This window comes from Triplophysa rosa, linkage group LG4 (genome assembly GCF_024868665.1).
Source record: "Triplophysa rosa linkage group LG4, Trosa_1v2, whole genome shotgun sequence".
NCBI classification, from domain to species: domain Eukaryota; kingdom Metazoa; phylum Chordata; class Actinopteri; order Cypriniformes; family Nemacheilidae; genus Triplophysa; species Triplophysa rosa.
In genome coordinates this window covers 8917256-8944530 of record NC_079893.1, presented here as the reverse complement: position 1 = coordinate 8944530, position 27275 = coordinate 8917256, and positions in this window count along the sequence as shown.

The following is a 27275-nucleotide window of genomic DNA, read 5'->3' as shown; positions in this document are numbered from 1 at the left end:
CTCCCTGATCACTTTGGCTGTAGTAGTCCAGTCATCTGGAAGCACCTCCTGACCACCTAAAGCCTGTCTCAACTCCTCCCTGAAAACAACACAGCACTCTTCCTTTTCCAACTTCCACCACTTTGTCTTCTGCTCTGCCTTTGCTCTCTTCATCTTCCTCACCACCAGAGTCATCTTACACACCACCATCCTATGCTGTCTAGCTACACTCTCTCCTACCACTACTTTTCAATTGCTAATCTCCATCAGATTACAGCGTCTACATAAAATATAGTCCACCTGTGTGCTCCTGCCACCACTCTTATATGTCACCCTGTGTTCCTGCCTCTTCTGAAAGTACGTGTTCACCACAGCCATCTCCATACTTTTAGCAAAGTCTACCAACCTCTGTCCTTCTGGGTTCCTTTCCTGAAGACCAAACCTGCCCATCACTTCCTCATCCCCATTATTCCCTTCACCAACATGTCCATTATAGTCTGCCCCTATCACCACTCTCTCACCTCTGGGAACACTCTGCATCACTTCCTCAAACTCGCTCCAGAATCTGTCTTTCTCCTCTTGCTCACAACCTACTTGTGGAGCATAAGCACTGACAACATTCAACATCACACCTTCAATTTCCAATTTCAGACTCATCAACCTATCTTACACTCTTTTTATCTCCAGAACATTCTTCACAAACTCCTCCTTCAGGATCACTCCTACTCCATTTCTCTTCCTGTCCGCACCATGATAAAACAGTTTAAACCCTGCTCCAATGCTTTTAGCCTTGCTCCCTTTCCACCTGGTCTCCTGGACACACAGATTGTCGACTTTCCTCCTCTGCATCATATCTACCAGCTCTCTGCCTTTACCTGTCAACGTACCAACATTCAAAGTCCCTACTTTCAGTCCGAAACTCCTGCCTTTCCTCTTCTCTCTCTGCCTACAGACACGCCTTCCTCCTCTAACACACCTTCCTCCTCTCCTTCTTCGACCAACAGTAGCCCAATTTCCACCAGTGCCCTGTAGGTCAACGGCACCGATGGCGGTCGTTGTTAACCCGGGCTCCGACCGATCCGGTATGGAAGTCATGTTAGTGATTCGCATATTGAATTTGGCAAAAGTTTTATGTCGGATGCCCTTCCTGACACAACCCTCTCTATTTATCCGGGCTTGGGACTGGCACAAAAAGTACACTGGCTTGTGACCTCCTGTGGCTAGATTGGTTCACTCAAAAATGAAAATTGTTATATCATTTATTTACCCGCTTGTCATTTCAAAAACCTGTATGACACAGAAGATATTTTGAAGAATGTTTGTAACCGAATGGTGGCACTGACTGACTTGTATTGGTTTTATGTCCATACAATAGAAGTGAATGGGTTGCTCAGTTGTTCGGTTACCAACATTCTTCAAAATATCTTCTTTTGTGTTTTGCTGAAAGGCAGTCATACAGGTTTGAAATGACAAGAGGGTGAGTAAATGATGACAGAATTTTCATTTTTGACAGTTGACAGCTCAACTTATAAATCATTATTGCAAGCTTACAATTATGGGGTAAGGTATAGGCACACAGCTTTCAAACACACGTATTATTTGTACTGTACTTGCTCAATAACAGTTTTTTATCACAAAAAGTTTTGGATTGCAGCTTGAAGTGCTGATTTACACAATCTTAGGTAGCTGCCACCATGTAATGAAAATACACCTCTCAGTAATAACGTGTCAATGAGCACTGTTTCAGCACAAAAGCCTCCGATTGGTTTGTGGTTGTGATATCTCCCTGTGATTGGTCATTTTATTATTGTGCATCCCCCTAGATTTCTGGTCCATCTGTACAGACTTGGAGAAGGACCAAGAACCCTCAGTATGTGTTACCTCAGAGATTTTGCTACCTCACTCTTCCTGCATGGAAATCCATCTGTTCCTCCACTCTGAAGAGCCACTCAATCACGCAGGCAAAACAAACAAATAACCCGCTAACAGCATTTCAGACACTCCTGCTGTTTCTCTTTCATAAAGTGTTTGTTTTATATCGTACATTCATATTGATATGCTGGATAATCAGAGGGTCTGGCTGCTGTACACCGAACTATTCAATGACCACTCTATTGTGAGTAGTAGATAATTATATGTATCTACAGATGAAACAGATAGTGACATTGTAGAAAAATGCAATATCAGATATAAATGCATGAAAATGACTAACCATAGGAGTACTGTAACTGTGAACGTCCACCCTACCAAACACACACATGGTTTGCAGAGATGCCTTGAGCAGGTTCACCGTTTCATTGATGTTGCAGCTGCTTCTTGCATATCATACAAACACACACACCGATATTTCAGGGCATTCAGTACTTTCAGCAATACAAATGACCATGTTGTTCTGCATTTGTGAGGCAATGGAACTTCTTTTGTCACTGTAGTATTCAATTGGATACTATTTGTGGTGCCTTTGTTCACTGAATATTCAGAGAGACCAAATGCAGAGAAAATATGACCGTTTCTTTACTGCCTGATGAAATAATGACTACGATATGAATGTACTTTTATTTTTATAAAAAAGTCTTGGAATTGGAATTTAAAGAGGTTTAATGGAGCCGAGTGACAAAGCAGAGGCTGTTCTGAATGCTTTGACCCCTAAAGGAACAGTGCGCACGAATATGATTTTTGTAATTTGTTATCATTTACTCACCCTCGTGTCGTTTCAAACCTGTATGCTGTAATTTTGTCTGTGGAACACAAGAGCTGTGGTTTGTGAAGAATCCTTATGCAGTTTGTTCTCCATAGAACAACAGTTTATTGTAACCAGGAGCTGTCAAAATTCAAAGAGAGTGACATTAGCCACATTTTATTTACATTTTGACAGACACTTATTCAAATCGATTTAAAGTGGATTCATGCTATACTTCGTGGCAGTATATTATCAGCGAAAAATGACTTAAATATATGCATCTTTCTCACGTAGCCCTAATGTTAAGGTTTGGAAGACATTAAATATAGTTTAAATATAGTTTATAATTTAATGGTTTCATTATTTTGTTTGTCTTTGGTCTTTTGGAGCTTGACATCCCATGGGCGACATGAAAATATATTTTTTCTACCTTTTACTTTTTTAATAAAGCTGCAAATATCAACCTGGTCTCAGAGGAAATGCATACTTCTGTACACTTTTTGCAGTGCCACAAAACATGTACCATCAGGTACATATTGCAAGTTTTGAGACACAGAAGTCCACTGGGGGCGCTAAAGAGAAGCACTGTTTTGGTCCGCTAGAGAACGTGTCAGTGTTACGATTTGCCTCTAAAAACTATTTTATAAATACGTATTACTTTTACTTAGATTTTTTAGTGCATCTAACCCCTCTCCTACCCTAAATCTAAAACTACCCACTTTCCAACCACATAAACATGCAACAAGGAAATAGAAGTCAGACACAGGTATTTATTGCAAAGACTGAGCAAAAACAGTATAAAAGCATTACAAACAGGTCGTGTTTTGAGTCTTCTAAAGTCGTACGATATCGTGTGAGCACAGCAAGTTTTAATCGCTGACTATCGCACTCCAAAAATGCACCCAGTCGTGTTTTATTGAAGTGTACGCTCAAGGTTAGCGCGTGACGCAATCGGAGCGGGACAGCCAATGCCGTTTCATAACGTAATCTAACGTAATGACTTAACCAGTCACAAGACACATGAGAGCCAAGCACATTTCACTGTCGACTCTGACGTAACAGTTCACACACCGGCGGCAATTTTTTTAATTCTGTCAATGTGTTAGTGATGAGAAGTTCGGATCATTTTACTGACTCAGACCTTTGAGTCTCTTTCAGCAAAATGAACGAATCTTTTTTCGAGTCATATCGTTCATTTCGTTCATTACAGCAAAATATAATTAAAATGTTACATTACTTTCCTAACACATCTACTACTTATGCAAACGTTGATCACATTACAAACAATACAAAACTATGTATTCAGTGTATGAAATGTAGCGACATCTAGCAGTGGGGTTGCGAATTGCAACCAACTGCTCCAGATGTCGTCATGTTTTCGTCACGTTTCTTTGCCAAAGGAATTCACGTATTTACGAAATGCGCTCTGTAGAGCAATTTGTCCATTTAGGGCTCCTGTAGAAACAACATGGCTCATTCAAAGGCAATAAAAACATAACGCTTCATTATGTAAGATCTTTGTACACCTCTGAAGACTTGTATATATTATAATGTATTTCTGTCAATAGATCCTCCAAAAAATTACACACAGCACATTTAACAGTATGTCACACCGTAGGACACATGTACGGTATATTTGTCAACAACCCATTTGCATTTTTCTCCTAGCAATTCCCTTTTTACTTTGTGAGACTCTTGTCAGCTGACATCACAAAGAACCTTAGAAAAGATGCAACGAAGAAAAGCTTTTAGACTGGTATTGTTGTACTATCTACTTCAATGATATGGTTCGTAACTACGCTGGTAAGTTAAAAGAAGAGTTGGATGGATGGGCAAAGCTTCTGGAAGCTACAGTACAAAGAAACATCACAGCGGAACGGAGGAAAGAAACTCGGCAACCAACATCCTGAGGGTTCATTACGTTGATAGTGGGTGGAAAGACCCTGGTGATGGAAGTAGAAAGAGTTTGTAATTTAGTCAGACCAGATGAAAGCATGACATAAAGAAAATGGAAACACAAACAGGTAACCACCCTTCCATCTCCCTCTGGCTCGCTCTTTCATTCTGTGTTTATTTGTCATTACTGGCTTTTTCACATTCAGATGTTGCAGCATTTACATCAAAAAAGCAGCTCGGAATCTATACCTTGTTTCTGACGAGGCACACGAAAGGACACATGGAAATGTATATAGCAGGCACACATAACTACTTCAACACACTGGAGATGCTTTTCCATCGCCTGGTGATCACAGCCTGAAGCTCCATAGAGCTCCACTGAGCCATCCCCTGAGCCAAATGGAGGCTCTCACACTGAAAATAAAAGATTTTTTGGGGTAGTACATTTTCTTAAAAAAAAACTAAAGTCTTTCTACATAAAAAAAAGTTAGTTGATGTGTGAACTTTAAAATGTTGGGTAAAAACTAAAGCGGTATTTAAGCTGTGCATGTATTGATTAAGATAAGTATGTAATGTTTGCTACATTTACACTGATTACTCAAGTATTTATAACAACGTAAAAAACGTTGTAGAATTTATTTAAGTTTCTTAATAATCTTTAGAAGCGCAACTGAACAATCCAAGTTGGTGTCATTTCGCAATATTTCTCTAAGTACTTTCTCTAAGTCAAGTGAATGGCAACTTATTTTAGTTATATTTAGTTTGATATTTTCTAGACAGAGAATTACTCTTCTGTTGTATATCGAAGTATTCGTCAATGCGCGAGAAGCCCGCCATTTGAGGGATGGTTTCTGAGGGAGCGGTATCATCCACACAAGCAGGTATGTTTAAAAGTTAACGTTAATTGTCTTCTAAATGTTTTATATTATCGTTATTTTTTATTATTTCTCGTTCATATATGTTTAGCTAATGTTAGGGCCCATAATTTAGAACTGTTTGCAGCAATCAATAAGAGATATTTACATCAAGACAATGTCTTCAGGTCGTCGTATTTGCAGACAGGTTGTTCTTTGCCACATTTAAGTATTCAACAATGTTTTTCACAAGCATTTCTTTATTTTCACTCGGACAAGTGAATGAACAACAGCAGTGATTCGAAACAGCAACGTTATATTTGGCGTCACCTTCGTATTTTTTAATATGACAATTGAAAATAGACTAACCTTTATGTGTGAACTTTTATCTTCCGCATCCTCTCTCCTTATTACTTTGGTGTGCTAGGCGATACTGTTTTATCCAATTAGCATTAATTCGGTGATGGGGTGCGCAGTAACCTGCGTGTAGGCATATTCTGCCATGTTTCTGAACTTGACTGAGCTGTCTACCGCTCACATTTAAAAGGCAGCTGCCGCCACAGGGGCGTCATTAACGCGCTGATCGATCATCCAGTAATACATTTGATCAGGTAAGGTTGATTAAAGTGTGCCTACGTAAGCAAACAAGGTATCTTGGGGAGGCTGTGTTGCAGTGGCGGAGCCAGAGGGGAGTTCAGGGCGGCACTGAACACCCCTGACATCCAATTTGATTTGTACTTATGTTGATTGACATCTGATTTCACCTTTCGTTGAACAACGCTTTTATTTTGACGTTCGGGGCCCATGCTTGCACGTGACGTCACCGAACACGAAATTCAAGCGAGTCTAGTTGAGAATGAGAACGGAAAAACGTTGTGCGATGGATTGTACAGCGCGATATCTGAGATTTATTTTTAAAGACTGACGAAAGAGAGAAAAGAAGCAAATGGACCGCAGCAATTTGCTAAACAAATGGAATATTCAAAAGTATCCGCTTGCTTGCTAGCCATTTCAAGTCCGACCCAGCCAGGTACGTTTTTTGTTGAACCATACCATTATAGTGTTATTTATCTACTTTCTAACGTTACACTTTTAAATGTTGCGTAAATGTAAAGTTTTCCCAGTGTTTTCTAACCTTAGATAAATACAAACAGTGTTGGGAGAGATCTTCTTATTTCTTTTAACATTCTAAGCAGGTGTACTTCATACAAACTTTAGAAGGAAGAAACAAGTTTCCCTCTTTAGCCTTGGCTTTAGGATTCCTAAACAACTTTTCATTGTGTAAATTTATGTTAGGCTCCATTAACAGATAGTAAATCGGCTGCCTTTAACAGCAGCGTGTTCTATACATCATTACATGATTATGTCATTTCGACATCACCTTAAAATACAAATGTAATTTTGGACATACAGTATTACAATTGAGGTGTTTATATGAAGCATTTCTATTCGAACTGGACTTTAATTAACATATTCGTGGCGTCATCGCTTAATTTTTCGGTTGCAACTTCAGACCCACCCCTTTCGCCTCTACTATCTGAACGTTCTATAATTTGATACAGATTATTGCACAATAAAGCTGTTCTGACATGTTTTCCTTTCTGTTGTCTGTACTCATTTATAACCGTGACATCATCTGACAAAATATCTGCACACACACCTTAAAAAGTGGGAATTTTGGCTTACGTTATAGGCTATTCTTTCACACAGGTCACAGCCTCTAAGCCTGTGCATATTAACAGACGATCTGTGTTCATGTTTTATATACAAACAGTCGATAACAGTGACTTGTTTTAAAAACGCAGTTTTGTACTCTATTATTCACGTGACCGCCATATTAACCTAACCTAACCCTAAAGGTGAACTGAATGTGGTAACTTAATTCCCCCTACCGCTCACGACAAAGAGATCCGTGCGGCGGGAAAGCGAGACCTCGCGCTCACGGGGCAGTAGCCTACTGACGACAATTTCCCACTAAATAAAGGCCGAGGTTTATAAAAAAAAACACGCTAGATTTGTTGCTATGCTCTTCTTCCGATCAAATGTTGCTAAAGGGGTCGAAAAGGAGCTAATAACTCCTTTAAAAATAATTAAAAGAGTTAATAACTTGCCAACACTGGCGGGACAAAATAATTCATGGAAAACAGTCCCCGAAAAACTGCAGCCATGGCAGGGAGGATTTTAGAGGAAACTCTGTATTTTATAACATCTAACTTTATAATATAGACGCCTTTACTGTTAGTAAACATTGTGACGCGTTTTTGTGGGCGGAGCTTAGCTGGAGGCAGTAAGATCCCACTGACCGCATTTCTAATGCTAGGTAGCACGTTTTGTTTGCTTGCTTTTTGACAATGACTAGAAATAAACTGAAGTTTTAACATTTAAGGTTACTCACTGTCTAGGACCGCGATTGTTTTTGAAAAAGTTAACTTTAACGCCATGAACCTGGCCAACCTGTACGCTCTCACTCAATGGATCCAGGTACGAACTGACAGGATTACCTCCAGTTAAGTGGCCTGACATCTACACTTATTACGCCTACTACCAGACAGAGAAACCAAGCGTGTACATCTAAAGATGCCTGCGTGTACTAACAGTGGCAAACGTTACAAATGTATTTACTTGAACACAAACCTGATACATAACATGAGCATTCTCACTGTTCCCTCTCCCTTTATATCAATGCACTTGTGACGACTAAAGAAAAAGAGATAACAAACAGTTTCCTTTATGTTTATTTTCTGGCGGATAGTTGCTAGTTGTATAACTAACAAAGTTAGCGAGCATACAGTACCCTATGACATTACGTGAAGAATAACATTGTTCCCCAGTTTCTGATTTGGGCATACGTGAGATATTTTTAGACACATACCCAAATCATTAGGGATGTAACGATTCACCGTGAGCCGGTTGAAAATCGGTTATAATGAGTGATGATTCAAATCGGTTGAGGTGTGAACTGAATCGCAATACATTTTTTGAACAGCAGGGGCCGCTATTTTCACTGCAAATCTAAACGTGGACATGCTGATATTTCTTAAATGCAAAAAAATCCAAGAAAAGCTCAGACAGTATTAGTTTGTTTATATTAAAGAGACTTTTTCTATTATTAATTTGTTATAAAATTGCAGTTTATTTTTGTTATTTGAAATAAAACATTATTTTATTATACAAAGAAACGTGAAGCATTTAAGAAATAATGCAAGGGAAGTTGTTCATTTCTAATTTGTTTCAACTCATTTTGTAAAAATAAATCGCATCGTGAGATCAGAATCGTGACTCGCATCGCATCGTGAGCTGAGTGAATCGTTACATCCCTACAAATCATAATCCGCACCAACAAAAGACAGTAGCTTTTTAATCTTAAGTGTTATGAAGTGAAACGCGAGCATTTTTGATGATCGTTTCGGTTCAGTTTGCTAGTGTGTTTAACTACAGCTGTCGTCCGTGTTTTTGTTTGGTAGTGGCAAAAAAACGAAATGTTTTAAAATATCAAATTGGAGAATGTATTATGTCATGTCTCTGCTTCATTTAGTCATGTTTTTCTTGGTCCTGTAGCAGAGCCATGACAATGCCTTTGGTTATGTGTGGAGAGAAACATATTATTGTCCTTTTGACAATAATATACGTTCTCTCCAGTGTCTCGTCATTGGCCCCGCCCCTCTCGTTTCCTTTTTATCTTTCCCTGAGTGTTTTATTACCCACACCTGCCCTGTGTCATTATCCCTCTTTTGTCTCTCCCTATATATACCCTCATGTTTCTTTGTCTTGTTGCTTGTGGATTGTTCTGTGTACTGTGTATGATTGCTTCGTGTTCCTGTCCGTGGCATTTAATCAAGTTAAGTTTAGGCAGTGTAAGTGTTTGTCTAGTGTTGTTCTAGTTAGTTTATGTGCCTGTGTAGTCTGATTTTGTATCCCGTTGTCTTTGTTATCTTACCCCCTCGTGGGTTTTTGTTTTGTGTTCTGTTTATTATATAATTAAAGCTTTCCTTGTTAACCCCTTCACGCCTGCCTGCATTTGGGTTCTTCTTCCACCTCGAATTCCTGACAGTATTATGTCTACTGTGGCACTAAACAACACAACAAGATGATATTTTAAACTCCTTATGTAGCCGAATCTGTGCTGGTTTGTATTGGTCGCCTCCAGCTAGAGCCGTGACGTAAGCGTGACGTCGGCGAGAAAGGGGTCGTAGGAAACAGTTTGAGAAAGGTCATCTCATAGATGACACTATTTATTAATTTTATGTCAGAATAAATCAATATTAACATGTATTGCTATTAATTAAAATTTTAAAATAGTCAACAAAATTTTAATGTTTCTTATGAAAGACGTGCTTGAATCGGGTTTTTTTTTAGTGTGTATAAAGAAGACAAGCCTCACTTTATACATTTTTATTGAATATAACATCAAAATAGGGCTGTTAACGCGTTAACGCATGCAATTAATTTTTTCAAATTAACGTGTGAGAAAATATTTATCGCAATTAACGCAGCATCCGCTTGTTTTGACATCCTTTGTCTAGCGTTACATTACGTAATTACGCTCTTATTCGTGTACAGGCTTTTAAACCACTTAAGCGCGATTTGAAACTGTTGCTTTGATGCGTTCAATGAGGATAGACAGCTTCTAAACTGTGGGACGCGGCAAAACGCGACGCGAGGTCCAGTCTGGTGTAAACAGTCATGGGCTGAAGGCTGCGTCGGTGAATCTCTGTCAGAGAGCGCATCCGTGTTAAGTTCTCTTTCGTGCTTGAATGGATAAAACCAGGGTTCGAATTGAGGAGGGGCTGGGGCGGTCCCGGACCCCTCATAAGCCTTAAGGGACCTCTCATAAGGTCTAAAATAGTGAATTTGGGGGGTCCCCTGGTTTTTCATTAAAACTAGACAACTAAAAACACATTTTTTTTTACAAATTATCATGCTAAAACAAAACAATTTGTCCATTATTTGTACAAATTTCATAAAAATAAAATGTAATTTTTATCTGAAAAATCCATGCATGCTCAAGCGCGCCACACAGTGTTCAATGAAGACATGTACAGAGATGTCGCAGCTAGACACTTGCTGCGTGCGGATCCTCTCATATTGAAAGCGTTTATCTTAAAACTTTACAGTTAGCCTAGTATCATTTTGATGCGCAAGTCTTTCTTTATGTACGATTAGGGTTGGGAATCGTTTCAATTTTATCGATTCCGATTCTGCTTATCGATTTCGATTCTTATCGATTCCCAGTTTCGATTCCACAGTTGAAGTAAAACAATTAGATATCAACCTGTATGGTCATACCTACTTATTGACTTGTTTGCAAAATATATTTATATATTTATGAGCACTGTTTTGTGTATATTTACACATAGAAACACACCTTTTCTGATTTATTACAATTTGTATTATCATAGTTGAACTACATCATGGTTAAACTGCAGTTACTATAATGCAACTATGGTTAATTTGTGATTCCTGTGCTTTAATGCAAATTCTATAGCTAAACTATGCTTACTATAGTAAAAGATATCGATAATTTTCATAAGGGCTTTTATTGAGATATCAGCAGATCATGCAACGCATGTACTTTTCTGAAAATATGCACACAGGAATTGATAAGAGGAATTCAAATTTTAATCTCAAGTATCCGATTCCTATTCCTTTCGATTCCGATCCGATTCCTAGCCTTTCGATTCTGATTCCAAATTGGAATTGATTTTCGATTCCCAACCCTATGTACGATGTTATCTCACATTGTCAAAACAGATGCGACGCGGTACGAGCCACTAAAGGGACATACAGGTGGTGGAAAAATAGGAAAGGGCGTGAAAATATTTTAAATATTTGCGTAAATAAGTGCGTTCCTTTGCAAATCTTGCAAAACCGCATTACAATAATATAAAGAACAAGTATGAAAGGACAAGAATAAAATAAGGAAAATTAGAGGACAGGACATTAAGAAAATGTTATCATACATTTTGAAAAACTGCTATATGCTATTATTTATGCTATAAATAAGTTTAAGAGATTTTACAATGATCTCAGCAAGAAAGACATCAAACCTAGGCAAAATCTTATTAAAAAAATCTAGGCTACAACGCAAAATAAAAAAATAACAGCAAGATCGAAAGCATGGTCTCTGCAAAAAACAAAGTAATGTCTTTTAATCTCTACCTAATGTGGATCTCTTTTAATGGATTATCAACATGTTAAGGACATGTATGCATGTAATGTGGTCAAATTACTACAATGATCCAAACTATCATGTGATTGATGCTTGTACTGGCAGCTCCGTCTGTTTTTTTTTTTGAAGACTGGTTAGGGGACCCCCCAAGAGCCTTGACATAATTCGAACCTGGACAAAAGATTATGTCAGAAAGCCCATTTTGTCTAGCATTTTCTTAAGCACAGACTTCAAAGTGTAAAATAAAATCTTAAATGAATGCAAAGAGTTGTGAAAATGGGAGTGCGGTGACGGTCAGATCTGCGTTCTGGGCAGCTCTTAAAGGGGCCACGTTCTTAAACGTGCTGCTGTGACTCCTGTCACTAATGTTACTCAAAGAACAAACTTAAAGAAGAAATCAATGTGATTTTGTAGCTTTAATGAGAATTCTTCTGCATTTAATTTATAATTTAGCATTAAAGACTGTAAAGTGTCCTTCAATTTCTGTATATTTCCTACATGATAGCTCTCAATTATACTGTTGAATGGCTATACTTAATGTTAAAATAATCAATTTAATAGAGACATCAGTTACAGTGCTAATATCAAAATGTTAGCTTTCATAAAATGACGCTGTTAAAGAAATATGTTGTTTCTACATCAATTTGAAGATTAAATGTGAAATTATTCAAATGTAAAAGTATATTTTAAAATATTATTGTTATGTGCGATTAATCGTGATTCATCACAGAAAAAATGTGTGATTAATCCGATTAATTTTTTTAATCGATTGACAGCACTACATCAAAATAATGAAACAATCAAGCTTCACTTATGAAGCTCGCGCTGTACAGATGTAAAGAGCGATGTTTCACTGTAGACATCGTCCAATGCCAATTTGGTAGACATCGCCCAACCCTATGACAATGTTGGACCAGTGTCGTCTGTTGGCCTAGTTTTTGTGGTGTGTTAGCGGATGTAGCATTAATTACCCTTTTATATATAGTTTTATAACTCTTATATTCTATATAACTTGTCTGTTTTTTACTCTTTATATTTGAAGGAGCTATTCGATCTGTCTGTGGTAAGTGAAATTGTTATGAAAATAAAGCGACACCACAGTTGCTCATGGCCTAGGGAGGTGTATACTGCCTACAACTGACTTTTGAAGTAGCATCCTAAAAGAGACGGACATAAAAATGACTGATTAACTTAATGTATGAAGACAAATAAAAAGTTAATTTGCCAAAACAGATAACTCAGTTTAAAAAAATTTTTATGTGTCATGTTTTTATTGTGCATTCCAAGTAATATCAATCAAACTGCAGTTGGGTTGTTTTGATTAAGTAATAACAAAAAAAACAGTTTGGAGAACAAAAAATATAATATAAAAAAATTTAGTAATATAGTGTTGAATTACTTGGATCACCTCAAACACATCACTAATAGGTCAAGATTGTCAGAAGAACTTTGATCTGTTTTCCACCCTAAACTGCATGTGGTTTCACTGCGACGTTTAAGGTGCTTTTGTGTCCATTTTGAGGAAAACTTTAGTCTCCTTTTGTTGTAACTGCACAGAAAAAAATGTGATCACTACAATTCTTTAAAATACTATTTTTGTGTTTCTCAGAACAGAGAAGGTCATATAGTTCTGGAACAACAAGGATGAGTGATGAGAACAAAATTAAATGATTATCCCTTTAATAAGGAATACATCCACAACAAAACAATATTCAAAGTATAAATAAAGTTGAATGTTAAAGATAAATGTTGCTTGCTTCCTTGGCAACATGTTTGTTTTTAATAAAAAAAATGTAGTTGGAGAGACACGATAAACAAATTAAGGCCCACAAAATAGTGTCACACTTCACGTTTGCTCATTTTGACAAGGGAGGGGCTATGAACTCACATTTCTATTAGCAACAGATTAGCAAAGTCTAAAGGGACAACCGTTTTTATCATCAGACATTTCTTCCATGCTTCCCTTGCTAAAAAAGAAAACAAGTTAAAAGACAGTTGCCCAAAGCAAAAGAACTAAACTGAGAAACTACTATTTACCTTTCTGAGTTATTAGTTATAGTTGCATATGGATTTACATTTTTGATGTATGCCCTTTGGTTATGCAGGGCTCCAGAATAACTTTTTTCCTTGGAGCACTGTAGCCCCTGACTGAAAATTTTAGGAACGCAAGCAGAAAATTTAGGGGCACACCTTAAATCAGCCTGCATTGCAATTATTCACATTTTCCCCCAAAATCAGGGCTTAATTTGTGCTGGAACGAGCCGTATCCGGATCCTCGGCATCTCATTTGGCAGATCCCGTCCTCAAGCTAATGAAAAACATTTGTGCTGACCTGTTGCGTGCATATATTTAATTAAAAAGCACGTATAATATTTATAATGGCAATATTTTATTTTGTTAATAAACAGGCTGTCAAGTTTGAGATGCTGGAATATTGCGTGTGCGCTTGAGCTGTTATAACTCTTATAACTCTATAAAGCTTATAACGGCACAATCAACTTAAACTCTGTGATGATTTATGGTCCAACAGATATGACTATGAGTACGTCATTAGATACTGCAAAGTTAGCTACTTTTAGTCATGTACACACTTGCACTAAAAACAGAACATTGTGCTTTTGCAAAATAAAGAAAACTTACAGGATTTGCTCTGTCATCTCCTTTCCTTTAACTTATATGTGGAGCGCTGTGCCTCACAAACTGAATATTTATTTGCGTCGCATGCATTATATATTGAAGGAACCTTGTCGTGATGGACACTTCTGAAAGAGCTATTTGTGTTGTTGTTGGACAAATGCTGCGAAGAGACGCAGAAGAACTGATGAAATATGGTTAACGGATAATTAAATGCTTAATATGCCTAACGGTATATACGGCAGCCTTCACCTACACCCGCAGGTGTAATTTAAGTTTAACGTTAAACTTCGAAATTCTACATAAATGTTGAGGGCTGTTTTATTTGTTTACATGCACAAATATTCATCATCATTGTACAACATTATCATTATGACAATAAACTGTTTTCATCATCTTAACACGCTTTTTAACTAAGCCAAACTCAAGGTAAAATCTGCATCTAGCACTTTAAATTTCTTTGATGATTCTGAGATTATCTTCACAAGTCCTTCGCAAGTAAACTTGTCAATGAAGACCTGAACTGTGTGCGTCTGCGACGGCAGCGTGAAACATCAGTGACGTGTGACTTGTTTTTCCACATTTTTCCACAAGAAATTCCAAATTTGCAGGTTGCACATGTGCGAGTATTTGTAAAAAAATGCTTGTGCTGTCTCGAAAACTGGTCGCAAAATGTGACTATTTGGTTGCAGTCTGGAGCCCTGTTATGTCTATTTAAAATGCAATGTGCCAAGGTCAAGAATGTACATTTCTGTCTGCTTTGTTCCTGCACGTTCCTCTTATAAAGGTGATCTGAGTGATGCTGGTTGTGATTGTGTACATGAGTTAGATGTATGTACATTTGAATATAATTTACATAGACCATATCGGTGGTGTTTAGCAACTTATGATCTAAATCACTTTTGCTGGATCAAAGGTCAAGCTGTGACCTCTCCATATCGCACTTTGCGTGTGTTTGGTCACTTGTGTATGCAACATGTTCACGTGCCTGACTATGCATGTGTATGTTTATCCTATTTATTTAACACTCCTTAGAACAAAATCCCTTTTCAGGCTCTCGGGGGGCCTCTTCCAAAACCTAGTGGAGATCCAGGCTTAACCAGACCTACAGTATCACTGCTCTGCTTCTTCTATCAATATTCCAATACGGCTGAAACAGCAGCACCTCATCCGAATTCACACAGGGAGAGCTTTACTTGCACCACCTGCTGATATAGGAGCCAAGCCGCGAAGGTTGCCGGAATTTGTATTTAGTAGTTTCTCCGTTACATCTGTCAAAGTGTTTTTCATGATAACAGGTGCTTGTGCGATAAGAGCCAGACTGAAAGTAATTATTTGAGGAACTGGCAAATCGCTGCCAGGCGTAAAAGGTTGCTGTTAAAAACAAGCCTACTGTTTTTTTAGAGTGTGATAAAATAGGTTGTTTTAACCCTACCGTTACAGTCTATATATGGCTCCGAGCATAATTACTTTTCTGCTGTAGTTTATAGTTGTTATTTTAACCAAAGTGTGTTGTCTTTTATTTCTGAAGTCTGCCATTGTGCCCTTAAGCAAACCACTTAACCCTGGGATGGTACAAGGCATCGCTCCTGTAATAAATCTGCACTGTTGTTCTACGGTGACGTCTTTTCAAAGTGGCAGAAAACAATTCATTCCTTACCCTGTGTTGAGATTAATATTCTACACTTAAATCCAACCTGTAATCTGTATGTACAAGCATGTGACACTAGCGTTTGATTGATACCGTGGTTAAAATAGGTTGAAGCTGATGTCTTACTGCAATCCTGTGAACCCCTTTTCACTTGTAAGGTTTTTAAGTATGCAGCGACCTTAGCCTGGAGGCTTCATCCGTCTGACTGCTCTCTAAGCGGCTTCCAACAGGTTACTAGGGAAATCACCATGGTGATTATCACGATGACAGTGTTTTGTAGATGCACTTAAACAGAGGGTTGAACACTTCAAATGACAAAATGTTACAAATGGACAAATGGAAGCCAGGTTTCCAAGTAGCCATGCAGGACGTTTTAAACTCTGGCATAGAGCTGTATAAATATTTTAGGCTGCAAATCTCTCTTTAAAGGAAAATTATTTTCTAGATGAAAAAATCACCAGCGCGTTTAGATTAGCTAACTGGCATTGGTGCTTTAGTCATCTAATGAGAAAAGCACCTTTTAAATTGGATAAAATTATAGAAAGTTTGCAGAGAAAGCCTGGATGATTTTGTACCAACACAGTGGTTTAAAAAAGAAATTAAATCATTGCTTTCAAAAAATTACACCATTCTGTTCATGCTGCTGCACTTCAAATTGCCTGATTTAAAACTATTTGGAAAAAGAGGTGTTTGTGTTTTTTTGGGAGGTGGGGATCTGTATTTATTATTATCATTATTGATTTCTGGTCTTTATTGTGATTGATTAATGTAAGACATCCTAAAATTCAATGATGTAAAATAATCATAATTAATCATATCATGTATCAATCTGTACCTCTGGAGCAGATTGTAAATGTGTGATAAAAATGTGTCACATCAGATAGGAGGGTAAAGTTTGTTTGACTCTGTATGGTCTAAACAAAACATATAGGTTGTACACAAAATGTTATTGTGAAGCTCCATCCAACAGTTAGTGGGTTAGGGGTTAGTGGTGTAAGCAGTGCTTGAAGTGGGAAAAAAACTGTATTTGGACATTGCTGGTACAACATATTTATTTAGTAAAGGAACCATTCACCAAACAACTGATTTAATAATGTTAAATACAAATTTGACTAAAAAATTGTCATTTTATTATATATACCTCTGATAATAGTTCTGCAGTCTATTAAATTCTGTTAATTAAATCCATTGTACACACAGTCATATTTTATTTATATGCCATAAACTTATATATGTTATGTTTTTAGGCATGTCAAGTCGAACACACATTACATTATATGACAGACCACCTATGTTTTCATTTAAAACAGCTGAATTCGCAAAATATTAGTTTATATCTCTGAAATCTTACCGTTTATCATTTTTATTGTAAAACCGTTGGCTTTGTTATGTTTGCCTTCATACATCTCACTTAACGCCCGCCTGCAGACTGCCTTCTTCAATTTGATTGGCTGAATGTTGTCTTCTTTAGTTTTATTGGCAGAACTGCTGCTTGGCCTCTGTAATTTGATTGGCTGGAATTCCGTAAACTGTTTGATTGGTCAGTCTGTCGAAATTGGGTAGCTCAGCACCAAAGACACTAGATGGAAAGCATGCTCTCTATAGCCGAAAAAGCGTGACGGGTGGCTAATCCTAACGCTGTGGCTCTAGCGAATCACCCATACAATGACGCTTTGATTGGAGTGGTAAAGTACCAGCAACATGTGAGAAGTGCAGGTACGCAAGAAAAAGACCGTTTCTCAATTCCTTGAACACAAAGAACGGACTTGTGTACTCGTGGAGACCGGTCTTGTGAGGCAGTCTCAGAAGAACGAACTTGGATGGACGAGCCGCAGTGACTTCTGGGACTTCAAGCGGATTCCGTACGGGCGCAAGGCTGCATTCGATGCATCCTTGATGTTGAGAACACATCCAGGTACTTTCATGCCTTCTCTGTTCTTGTGTTCTTGGCCCTGTCCCAAATGGCGCACTCCGGTTTTGTGGACCTCCTCCGAGTCCACACTTGGTGACGTCAGGAAGTGCAGACCTATAGGGCACAAGGCATGAGTCCACAAGGGTACATGGGAGTGCATTTTGGGATAGACTTGAGGTCATCACACCGGAAAGAGCAAGTGGTGCTTTCTAATCACTCTCGTGGTACTTTGTTGTCGTACGCTGATCAGTATGCGCAGCGCCTCGTGAAGTCGACCACACTTGTTGTCCCATTGTTGTTATTTGGGACATGAGCTGCCGGTTTTTATAGTTCTGTATTTCATATATTGATGCCACCCGAGCATTATGCAATAGATACTTATGTTTGTAATGCAACTGCTTTTGTATATACAGCTTTCTTGTGGCTTGTGGTTAGAGCGTGGCGCTAGCAACGCCAAGGTCATGGGGTCAAACCCAGGGATTGCACATACTCGGAAAACAATGTAAAGTCGAATGCAATGTAAGTCGCTTTGGATAAAAGCGTCTGCCAAATGCATAAATGTAAAATGTAAATATTTATTTATTTGTATACACTATACTAAATGTGCATAATGTGTTCTTAATATGCATATATGTTGTTATTTAATATTTCTCTATAATACGGAAGCTGTGTTGTTCATCTTTACAGAGCCAAACTAGATATAAATCTACAACAAAACACCTTAAGTAAGAAAATTTTTATTCTTGACTAGCTTTCTTAATAGAAAATGAATAATCAAAAATGTGAATAAGAAACTAATTAATTAATTAATTCGAAATTTTATCAAAAGATACATTTTAAAATGTATCATGTTTAAGTATATGTCTGACATCCACGACACTCCTCCCATCCGTTCTGTGATTGGGCATTCGCAAGGATTCCTGGTTAGGGAACTTCAGTCTGCATCAATCCACGAGACCTCAATTGCACATGAAGTGCGCAATTTGGGACAGGGCCCTTGAGTATTGGAACCGGACTTTGACGATTATTGATGACGTAGATCGAGAACACGAGGACACAAGACCGCTGAAAAAACTAGATTCTCATATTGAGAAATGGCCAAAGCGAAGGTACGCACTGGGTGTAAGATTGTATGAATTTGAATTTAAGAGTTTGTTTACCTGTTTCACTTGTAGTGTGCATGTGAATGTTTTTTCCTACATAGTGTCAGCAAATCTTGCTGAACATAATTTTGAATATCAAGCTTCATATTTTACATGCAAAACAGCTACCCACTTTACACCTGTTTGTTTCTGTGGAAAGGCTTAAGGAAATATCTTAGCCTGCATGACTAATGAAAAAGACTTAAAGCTTTGATCGCATTAAAGGTAAAACATATTTTTTACTTCAAAATACTTTCAGTTTTGATCCAGGGTCTTCTTTGTCAAACTCACAGGATTTATGGGAAGCCTGAATACAACATAAATCCTGATAATAATTAAAACATGGACTTCCATTATTTTTCCGTGGTCAGTTCACTAGACATTTTAAAAATGAAATATTTTTTGTAAATTAAAAAATATATATACTGTAGGTCACCCCTGCACATTAACCAGAGTAACAGTTTGTTTAAATAAGATCATAAGTTAATTACACTGAGGAAAATAGGCTGAGGTTCATTTTAAATGCATAAACATCCACAATACATACTGTCTTCCTCCTCACATGTCCCTGAAAAATGCCTGATACTACAGTATGTTCTAACCCATGCACAAATCCTCCACTGTGAATATTTGCTTGTAAATACAGTAGTTCCATAAGCCGCATTCCAGGGAGAATTTTAACCTTATATATTTTGTCATCTTATTTATTTTACTTAACACGTTGTAAAAACACTATAGCCACACTGAAAGGGTTGAGACTGATTTAAGATCACCACCTGGCTCATTTTGTAGTAAAAGTCTTTATATGTCTTTTAGGGGAAGGACATATTTCAGGAGGTCAATAAAAGCTAAGCAGGAACATTACACACTGAAATTTCTGACAGAAAGGGTGTATAATAAAGTAATAAGACACAAGAGGTTGCATATTACTGTGATTTTATCACTCATCTAAGGGATGACATGATGTGAAGCAGATCATAACCTTAACTTCACCAGTGATAAAAATGACTTCAACTTTTGTAAAAAATGGCTTTCTATGAATTGGCAACAACAGTGCTATAATAAAAACAACATTAACGCAAGCTGCATAATAAATAATACTCATTTACTCCTAAAATATTAAAATACAAAATAATGTTCTTAAAAATCTTTTCTGGTCAAATGGTGAAAATGTGACAGACTTTGACCTTTAATAAAGATATCTCTTTGGTTTAGTCTAGTCCAGCACAGGCCCCCATGCCTTTTTCTATCACGCAAACTTCCCTTGCTTAAACCACTATTCCTACAGTGCAACAATACTGGGGAAGCTAAACATTTATGTATTTAAACATGCTAAACTAACATAAACTTTATTAACATGAGTGCATGCACTGTATGGAAATAATGAAAGCAGAGAGATTTTTTTCTTGCACATCTGCATTCATTCTACATTACACAATGATAACAATCTATAATTACATCTTTTCAAAAATATACAATTAACTTACAATGTTTAAAAAAAACAGTCTTTTTATGGGTCCAAAAAAAATCTAAAAAAAACAACAACATTTAAAAACAATATTCCAAACAAATTTGAACTGTACTGCATTAAATTGCACTGCCTATAATAGCACACAGTTATCTCAGTTAACTCATTAATTTAATTTCTGAAAGTACAGAACACAAATGTTTTTCTAAGAAACAATAAAATTTTACAGACTTGACAAAGGTTTTCCTGAGACATTTTCCTCTAATATTATTTATTTTCAGACTGCTTCGCTTTTTACAAGCGTGAATTCGTTTACTACGTTGCATATAGATCAGCTTTTTGCTGCTTTTATCAATGTAAATTATTACACTGACAAATAAAGTAAATTGTTAAAACGTAAACTTGAAATTTATACTGGGGCATAGCAGATTGCTGGGGCCTCAGTAAAAGGGTCTAGCGATGCCTCTGGTCTAGTCTTTTCTACATTTATTATTTATTTATTATTGATTTAAATAAATTATATTTACATACCTTAATTCCTGAATCCAAATTGGCTGGTCCATTTTATAATTTATATCATAATATTATACATTAAAGGACTGAACTGACATGATTCCGTAACCGAAGTGAATGACATTTAGCTCAGATCAAGACACCAGACAGCCATAACATGACACACGGGAAGCATGCAGCTGAAGTTCCCTTACTCTATGTGTCCTTGCTGATGAATTATATCCTCTCCTCCCTGGTTTTTATATTGTCAATAAATTATCAAAAGTGATCCGCGCCAGACCCTCGTGAGATGTTATAATTGCCTGTATGTTTTATTATAACTCTCTCAAACACAGTGAAGTATATCATTCCTTATTACACGGCTCGTTGGAATGCTTGATTCTGATTGGGCAGTCGCGACATTTGCAGGTTCGTTATTCCAACAACCTCTCAAAACTAATAACACACGGTAACCCGGATGCAGCAAATCATTTTGACAGGTTTTTTTTGACAAATCAAATAAAAATATGCCTTTTAATAATATATATGACATTATACTTACAAATGATTAAACCAAATTGCCTGTTTGTGACATTTGAACGTACCTTAAAAGCGAAAGTAAATGGCTTTTCCTTGTAGAAGGTCTGCATTCGGTAAAAATGAGCTAATAAAATATTTCAGATTCACATTTCATGTCCAGTTTTTTTTCTCATGTGGCAAGTAACCGTGTACAAAGCGGGATCATGTACAAGCAGCCGGCCCGGCTGTTATCGCGAAATAAGCCCCTTCAGTTCCTTCCTGATCACACAGTCGGAGCTTATTTCTGCGATAACAACCGGCGGCCTGTAAATTATCCCTACCATAGACCATCATTTCATACCAGTGTATTGGCATCCAAAGGTGTCCAACCAGGTTACAATAGCCTAAAACCCCTCTTAAATCAGTAAAGAGGCCAGCTTGACTAATGGAAACCAGTTAAAGCCAAAGCATTTAGTTGGTCTCCAATCCTATACAGCCACTGCCTAGCTGGACAGGCTGAAAGACCACCAAAAACCAAGTCCAGCAAACCAGCCAGCCAGTTTTTTTTTTTTTGTAGACAGTCAATGCACTTTCAGTATTTTAGACCAGCTGGAAAAGCCAATGAAACAGAGCAGTGTAAATAATCAGCGGGTGCAATTCATTTTTACAGATTGTCCCCAATTTCATAAGATTAAGTGGGGCTCAAAACCTCAGGTGAGCCAGAGCTGCTAGTTTTTTTGTTTGCTTCTAGGTCAAGAGGGGGGTAAAAGCATCTCTAAAGCCCCCTCAACTCTTCTCTAACCGACCTTTGGTCCTTCACTGAACCTTCATGTTCTCCCTAAGTGCACAAATAGTCTCTTCTCCTTGGAGAAAAGAGAGTAATGCTTTTCTCTCCCCTGGAGCACCTCTTTTTGTCGGAAGACCATGAAAGAGCAAACATAAGCAGCATCAGATCGATTCTGACCTCTGCTGTCAACCTTTTCTATTCCAAATGGTTTTTTTGAGTATTGAAAGGTATAAACAGAAATTGTTTGGCTATCTGCCTAAAATAACCGCTGAAATGCAGATGAAGTGTTTACAAATTATCAAGCGCCACGAAAAAGTGCTGTCTCAGTGGGAAATCCAAACTATCAAGGGTTAGCGTGCCGCTAAGTGCTAATTATTACCCATAAGGTGAACTGCAGTGTTTAATAATAAGAGCCTGATTTGTTATTCATGCTTTCCTGTTGAAATGTTGTAGGTTCATATATCAGCATGTCTGTGAGATTCAAATAATGTAACCTGTTGTTTTTGGTTTCACCTTTGCAGGTATTGAGTTGGAAGGCATATACAGTAGCTTTGTCTGCTGCGTTTCTATTGAGAATACATCTGTCAGGCTCTCCCACCCACTGTTTGCCACAATATGACTTTTCGGTGCCAGGTTTGACATTTAAAGCATATTTATTTCAAACAGCCTTCAGCAAGAATTTCATTAGCAGCTTTTATGAGAGAGAGAGAGATAGAGAGAGAAAGAGAAGGAGGGAAAGAGAGACTGAGAATTGCAGCAGATTAAACAATTTTCTTGCATGTCATGAAGTCCCCTCAATAAACTGTCAACCAATGTTTTTCAAGATGGATGAATGGATGGATGGATGGTGCTATCACAATTGCAGCTTCAGCAACAGTCCAAATTTATATTTAAAACCTTGTGTCTTTGAAGCCCCTGATGTACATGCTGTGTACTTCTGAAAAATAATGTTGAAGTCTTCATGTTGGGTTTCATGTATTGTTTTCAACTTGCATAAAAGTAATGTTTGTGGCTGTATCTCCAATAAAACAGACTTCAAGCCATGCGAAAGGAAAAAGGCCCAACAGAAGTAGACTCCATACTGAGAACAGAGTTATATCTTTAAAGAACATAGCATATTTGCACGACTGTTATCTTTCTCATTGTGCATGTTTTATAAATGATTACCAAACTTAATGTAAAAATGTTTGCACATCAAAGGCTTGCAGAGTTAGCACAGTTAATGTTACTGTCAAACTGAAACGAAATAAAATATACATCATCACCCCCTTAACAAACGTACATGTCACATTCAAAATAGCAGCAGTTTAGAATTGTATGTTACATTATGTAAACATTTAGTTTTTAACAGATACTTTAAATGTCGGGCCCTGTGCTGTTTATCACATACTGTAGCAGATATTTTGTCTGTGCTGACTAACTTCTGTAAAGTAAATTGAGTAGCCTGGCGTGAACTTGACCTCCTGTTGGTTTACTTATCTTGTTTATTTGTTTAAAATAAAAGTGTTTGGGGGCGCCGTTGAGCAGCGTAATGGAGTAGACGTGTTTGTCCCTCTTCCCCGTTTAATTTCGTTTATTTTTTCAAAATACTCCACCGACTTCTTTGACTAACTGTGAAAACTAACTAGATGACATTCGAATAACTGCATTTTTTATTTTTTGTTCTTCCTCCTTCCTCTTCTGTCTTATCTCTTTTTGCAGCATATGGTCCAGGTCCTGCTTTATTTACTAAAGATTTAAATGGCTGGTAATCCAAGATCCGAGATAAAAGGTTTAAATATCATTGTCAAGACCAAAAAAGTATTTTCACATTTGCAGTACCTTAAAGGAGATATACGTTTTTTACAGGAAACCCATCTTCGCACTTCAGATGTTTCTCGTATTATGAGTACATGGATTAATCACTGTTTTCATTCTAAATTTGGTGTAAAGGACGTAAGAACATTGCTTTTGAACCAGAATCTGTAGTCTCAGATCCAAATGGTCGTTATGTGATTGTACAATTCCAATTCTACAAACAATTCCAGTTGTTTTAGCATGTATATATGGCCCCAATTGGGACAATGATGCATTTTTTGCTCATTTTTTTCTGTACTGCCAAATCTTGATAGTCACCACATAATTATAGGGGGAGATTTTAATTTGGTTCAAAACACAACATTGGACAGATCTTCTTTAAAACACTTAAAGAGTTATCCAACTCTGCCAGACTCTTAGAGTTTTATACTAAACATATTGGCCTGTCAGATCCCTGGAGATCAAGGTTTCCAACTCGTAAAGTTTTCTCTTTTTTTTCACACGTGCACCATACATACTCACGGATCAACTATTTTCTTTTAGATAACAGAATGATGCACTCTGTCAGTTCCTGTGACCGTCATAGTACAGTTATCTCCGATCATGCCCCCACCTCTTTGGATGTAATGTTTCCGCAAGCCAGGACTTATTTTAAACAATGGAGATTTAGTTCATATTTACTTTCTGATAATGATTTCAAAGATTTCCTTGCATCTCATATAAATCTATATTTTGAAGTAAATGACAACACGTCTGTTAGCAGTGACATGTTGTGGGAGTCATTCAAATCTTATATGCGAGGACAGATTATTTCATACGTCTGTCAGTTGAGGAGATCTGAGAATTTCAAGATGACAGAAATAGCGGATCAACTTTCTAAACTAGACCATCAATACTCTCAGAACCTTTCACCCATAATTGATAAAAAACGCCTTCAACTTCACTCAGACTACAATTTGCTTTTAACTCATAAAGTTGAAGCAACTGTTGAATGCTAAGCAGCATTTTTTTTAATTTTCTGAAAAGTCTTGCGAATTACGAGCTGTCTGCGCTTGTAGACTGATCCCCAAAATTAAATCTCCAAACGGTGACATAGTTCTTGACTCAGAGGAAATTCATTCAATTTTTTAAAAATATTACACAGATCTTTACTCCTCAGAATGTGACTCAAAAATATGGAATGACCCAAACCTCTTTGATCAGTTAATATGTCCTAGTGTAAATGATAGTGCTACTGATGGTTTGGGCAGACCTGTGTCTATTGCAGAAGTACAAGAGGCAATTCATTTGCTTCAAAATGGTATATCTCCTGGCCCCGATGGTTTTACCGTCGAATTTTATAAGTCTTTCTCCTCTGTTCTAGCCCCAATTTTACAAAGAGTATTTAATGAGGCCTTTCTTTCAGGTCGACTCCCAGCAACCATGTCGGAGGCGTATTGTTATTAAAGAAAGATAAAGATCCCCTGCAGTGCAGTAGCTACATGCCAATTTCTTTGTTAAATGTAGATTTAAAAATTGTATCTAAGATTCTTGCCCTTCACCTTCAGCATGTGTTGCCTGCTGTGATTTTCCCTGATCAAACCAGCTTCATGGCTGGTAGACACTCTTTTTATAACACAAGAAGACTTTTTAATACTATCCTTTCTTCAAGTTCTGACACTGCCGAGGTTATATTGTCTCTCGATGCTGAAAAGGCATTCGACAGGTTGGAATGGGAATACTTGTTTTTCATTTTAAATAAATTTGGTTTTAGCTCAAATTTCATAGCATGGATTCAATTATTATAATCCTCCCCTGTAGCATCTGTGCACACCAATGCAACACATTCTAAAATCTTTCCCCTTCATCGAGGCACACGTCAAGGTTGCCCCCTTTCACCTTTGTTATTTGCATTGGCCATAGAGCCACTGGCTATTTGGCTGCGAAATGAGGAAAAGTTTGAGGCCATCACTCGGTTTGGAACCTCTTACAAACTGTCCCTCTATGCAGATGATCTTCTTTTATATATAACTAACCCCATTTTATTGTTACCACCAATTCTGCAATTTTTTTATTTGTTTGGCAAGTATTCTGGTTATGAATTGAATCTTCAAAAGAGCGAACTGTTTCCAATTAACCTAGCACCTGAGACACTTTCTCAATATCCTTTCCCTTTCAAATGGGCTCAGGAGGGATTCCGATATTTAGGTGTATTTATCACCAAATCAGTCACAGCCATTTTCAGAAGAAAAAAAAAATTCTCTTAGATGTATACAAGAAAGATATACAAAGACGGTCTTCTCTTCCATTGTCGCTAGTAGGCCGTATTAATTTGGTTAAAATTGCAATTTTGCCCAAATGTTTATATCTCTTTCAGCAACCCATTTATATTAACAAGTCATTTTTTATAACTCTGAATCAGGCAACTAACTCTTTTTTTTGTGGGGTGGTAAATGTGCACGAATAAGGAGAACGGTTCTCGAACTTCCAAAGTTGAAGGGGGTCCTTGCCTTACCAAATTTTCAACAGTATTACTGGGCCTGCAATATTAACAAGCTTTTGTATTGGACAAACACTTCAAAAGTCCCTTAATATCCTATCTGGGTCCAAATAGAACTGTCATCCTCTAAATTTTCCCTTAACTCAATGATTTGTTCTCAGCTCCCTATAAACAGTAAAAATGTTTCAGACAGTTTAGTGGTGACCAATACTCTTAAAATATGGATTAATTTTAGGAAACATTTTGGGTTAATCAGACCATCAGTCCTTGCACCTTTAGTAAACAATTGATCTTTTCTACCATCATGTTCTGATCCAGTTTTTCGTGATTGGTCCTCTAGGGGTCTTAGTAATATCAAGGATCTGTATGATAAAGGTGTATTTTTATCATTTTCAGAATTGTCAGAAAAGTATAATCTTCCCAAAACCCAGCTTTTTAGCTTTTTTCAGATCAGACACTTTGTACAAAATCAGTTTCCTCAGTTTCCTCTTGGTTCAAAGATGGATGACATTCTTTCCCTCAATACAGATAAAAGAGGGTTATTTTCGGTTATGTATGAATCAATAGATTCCTTAAATTCTGACCACTCTGAATCACTCAGGAATACTTGGGAACAAGAGCTGGAGATCACTATAAATGAAATAGAATGGGACCATATACTTGATTTAGTACATTCTTCTTCTATCTGTGCACGACACAGTTTGATGCAATGCAAAATTCTTAACAGATCACATTACACCAACGCTAGATTAGCTAAAATATACCCGGACAGAAGTAATACTTGCAATAGGTGCCAACAATTGCCAGCAAACCACA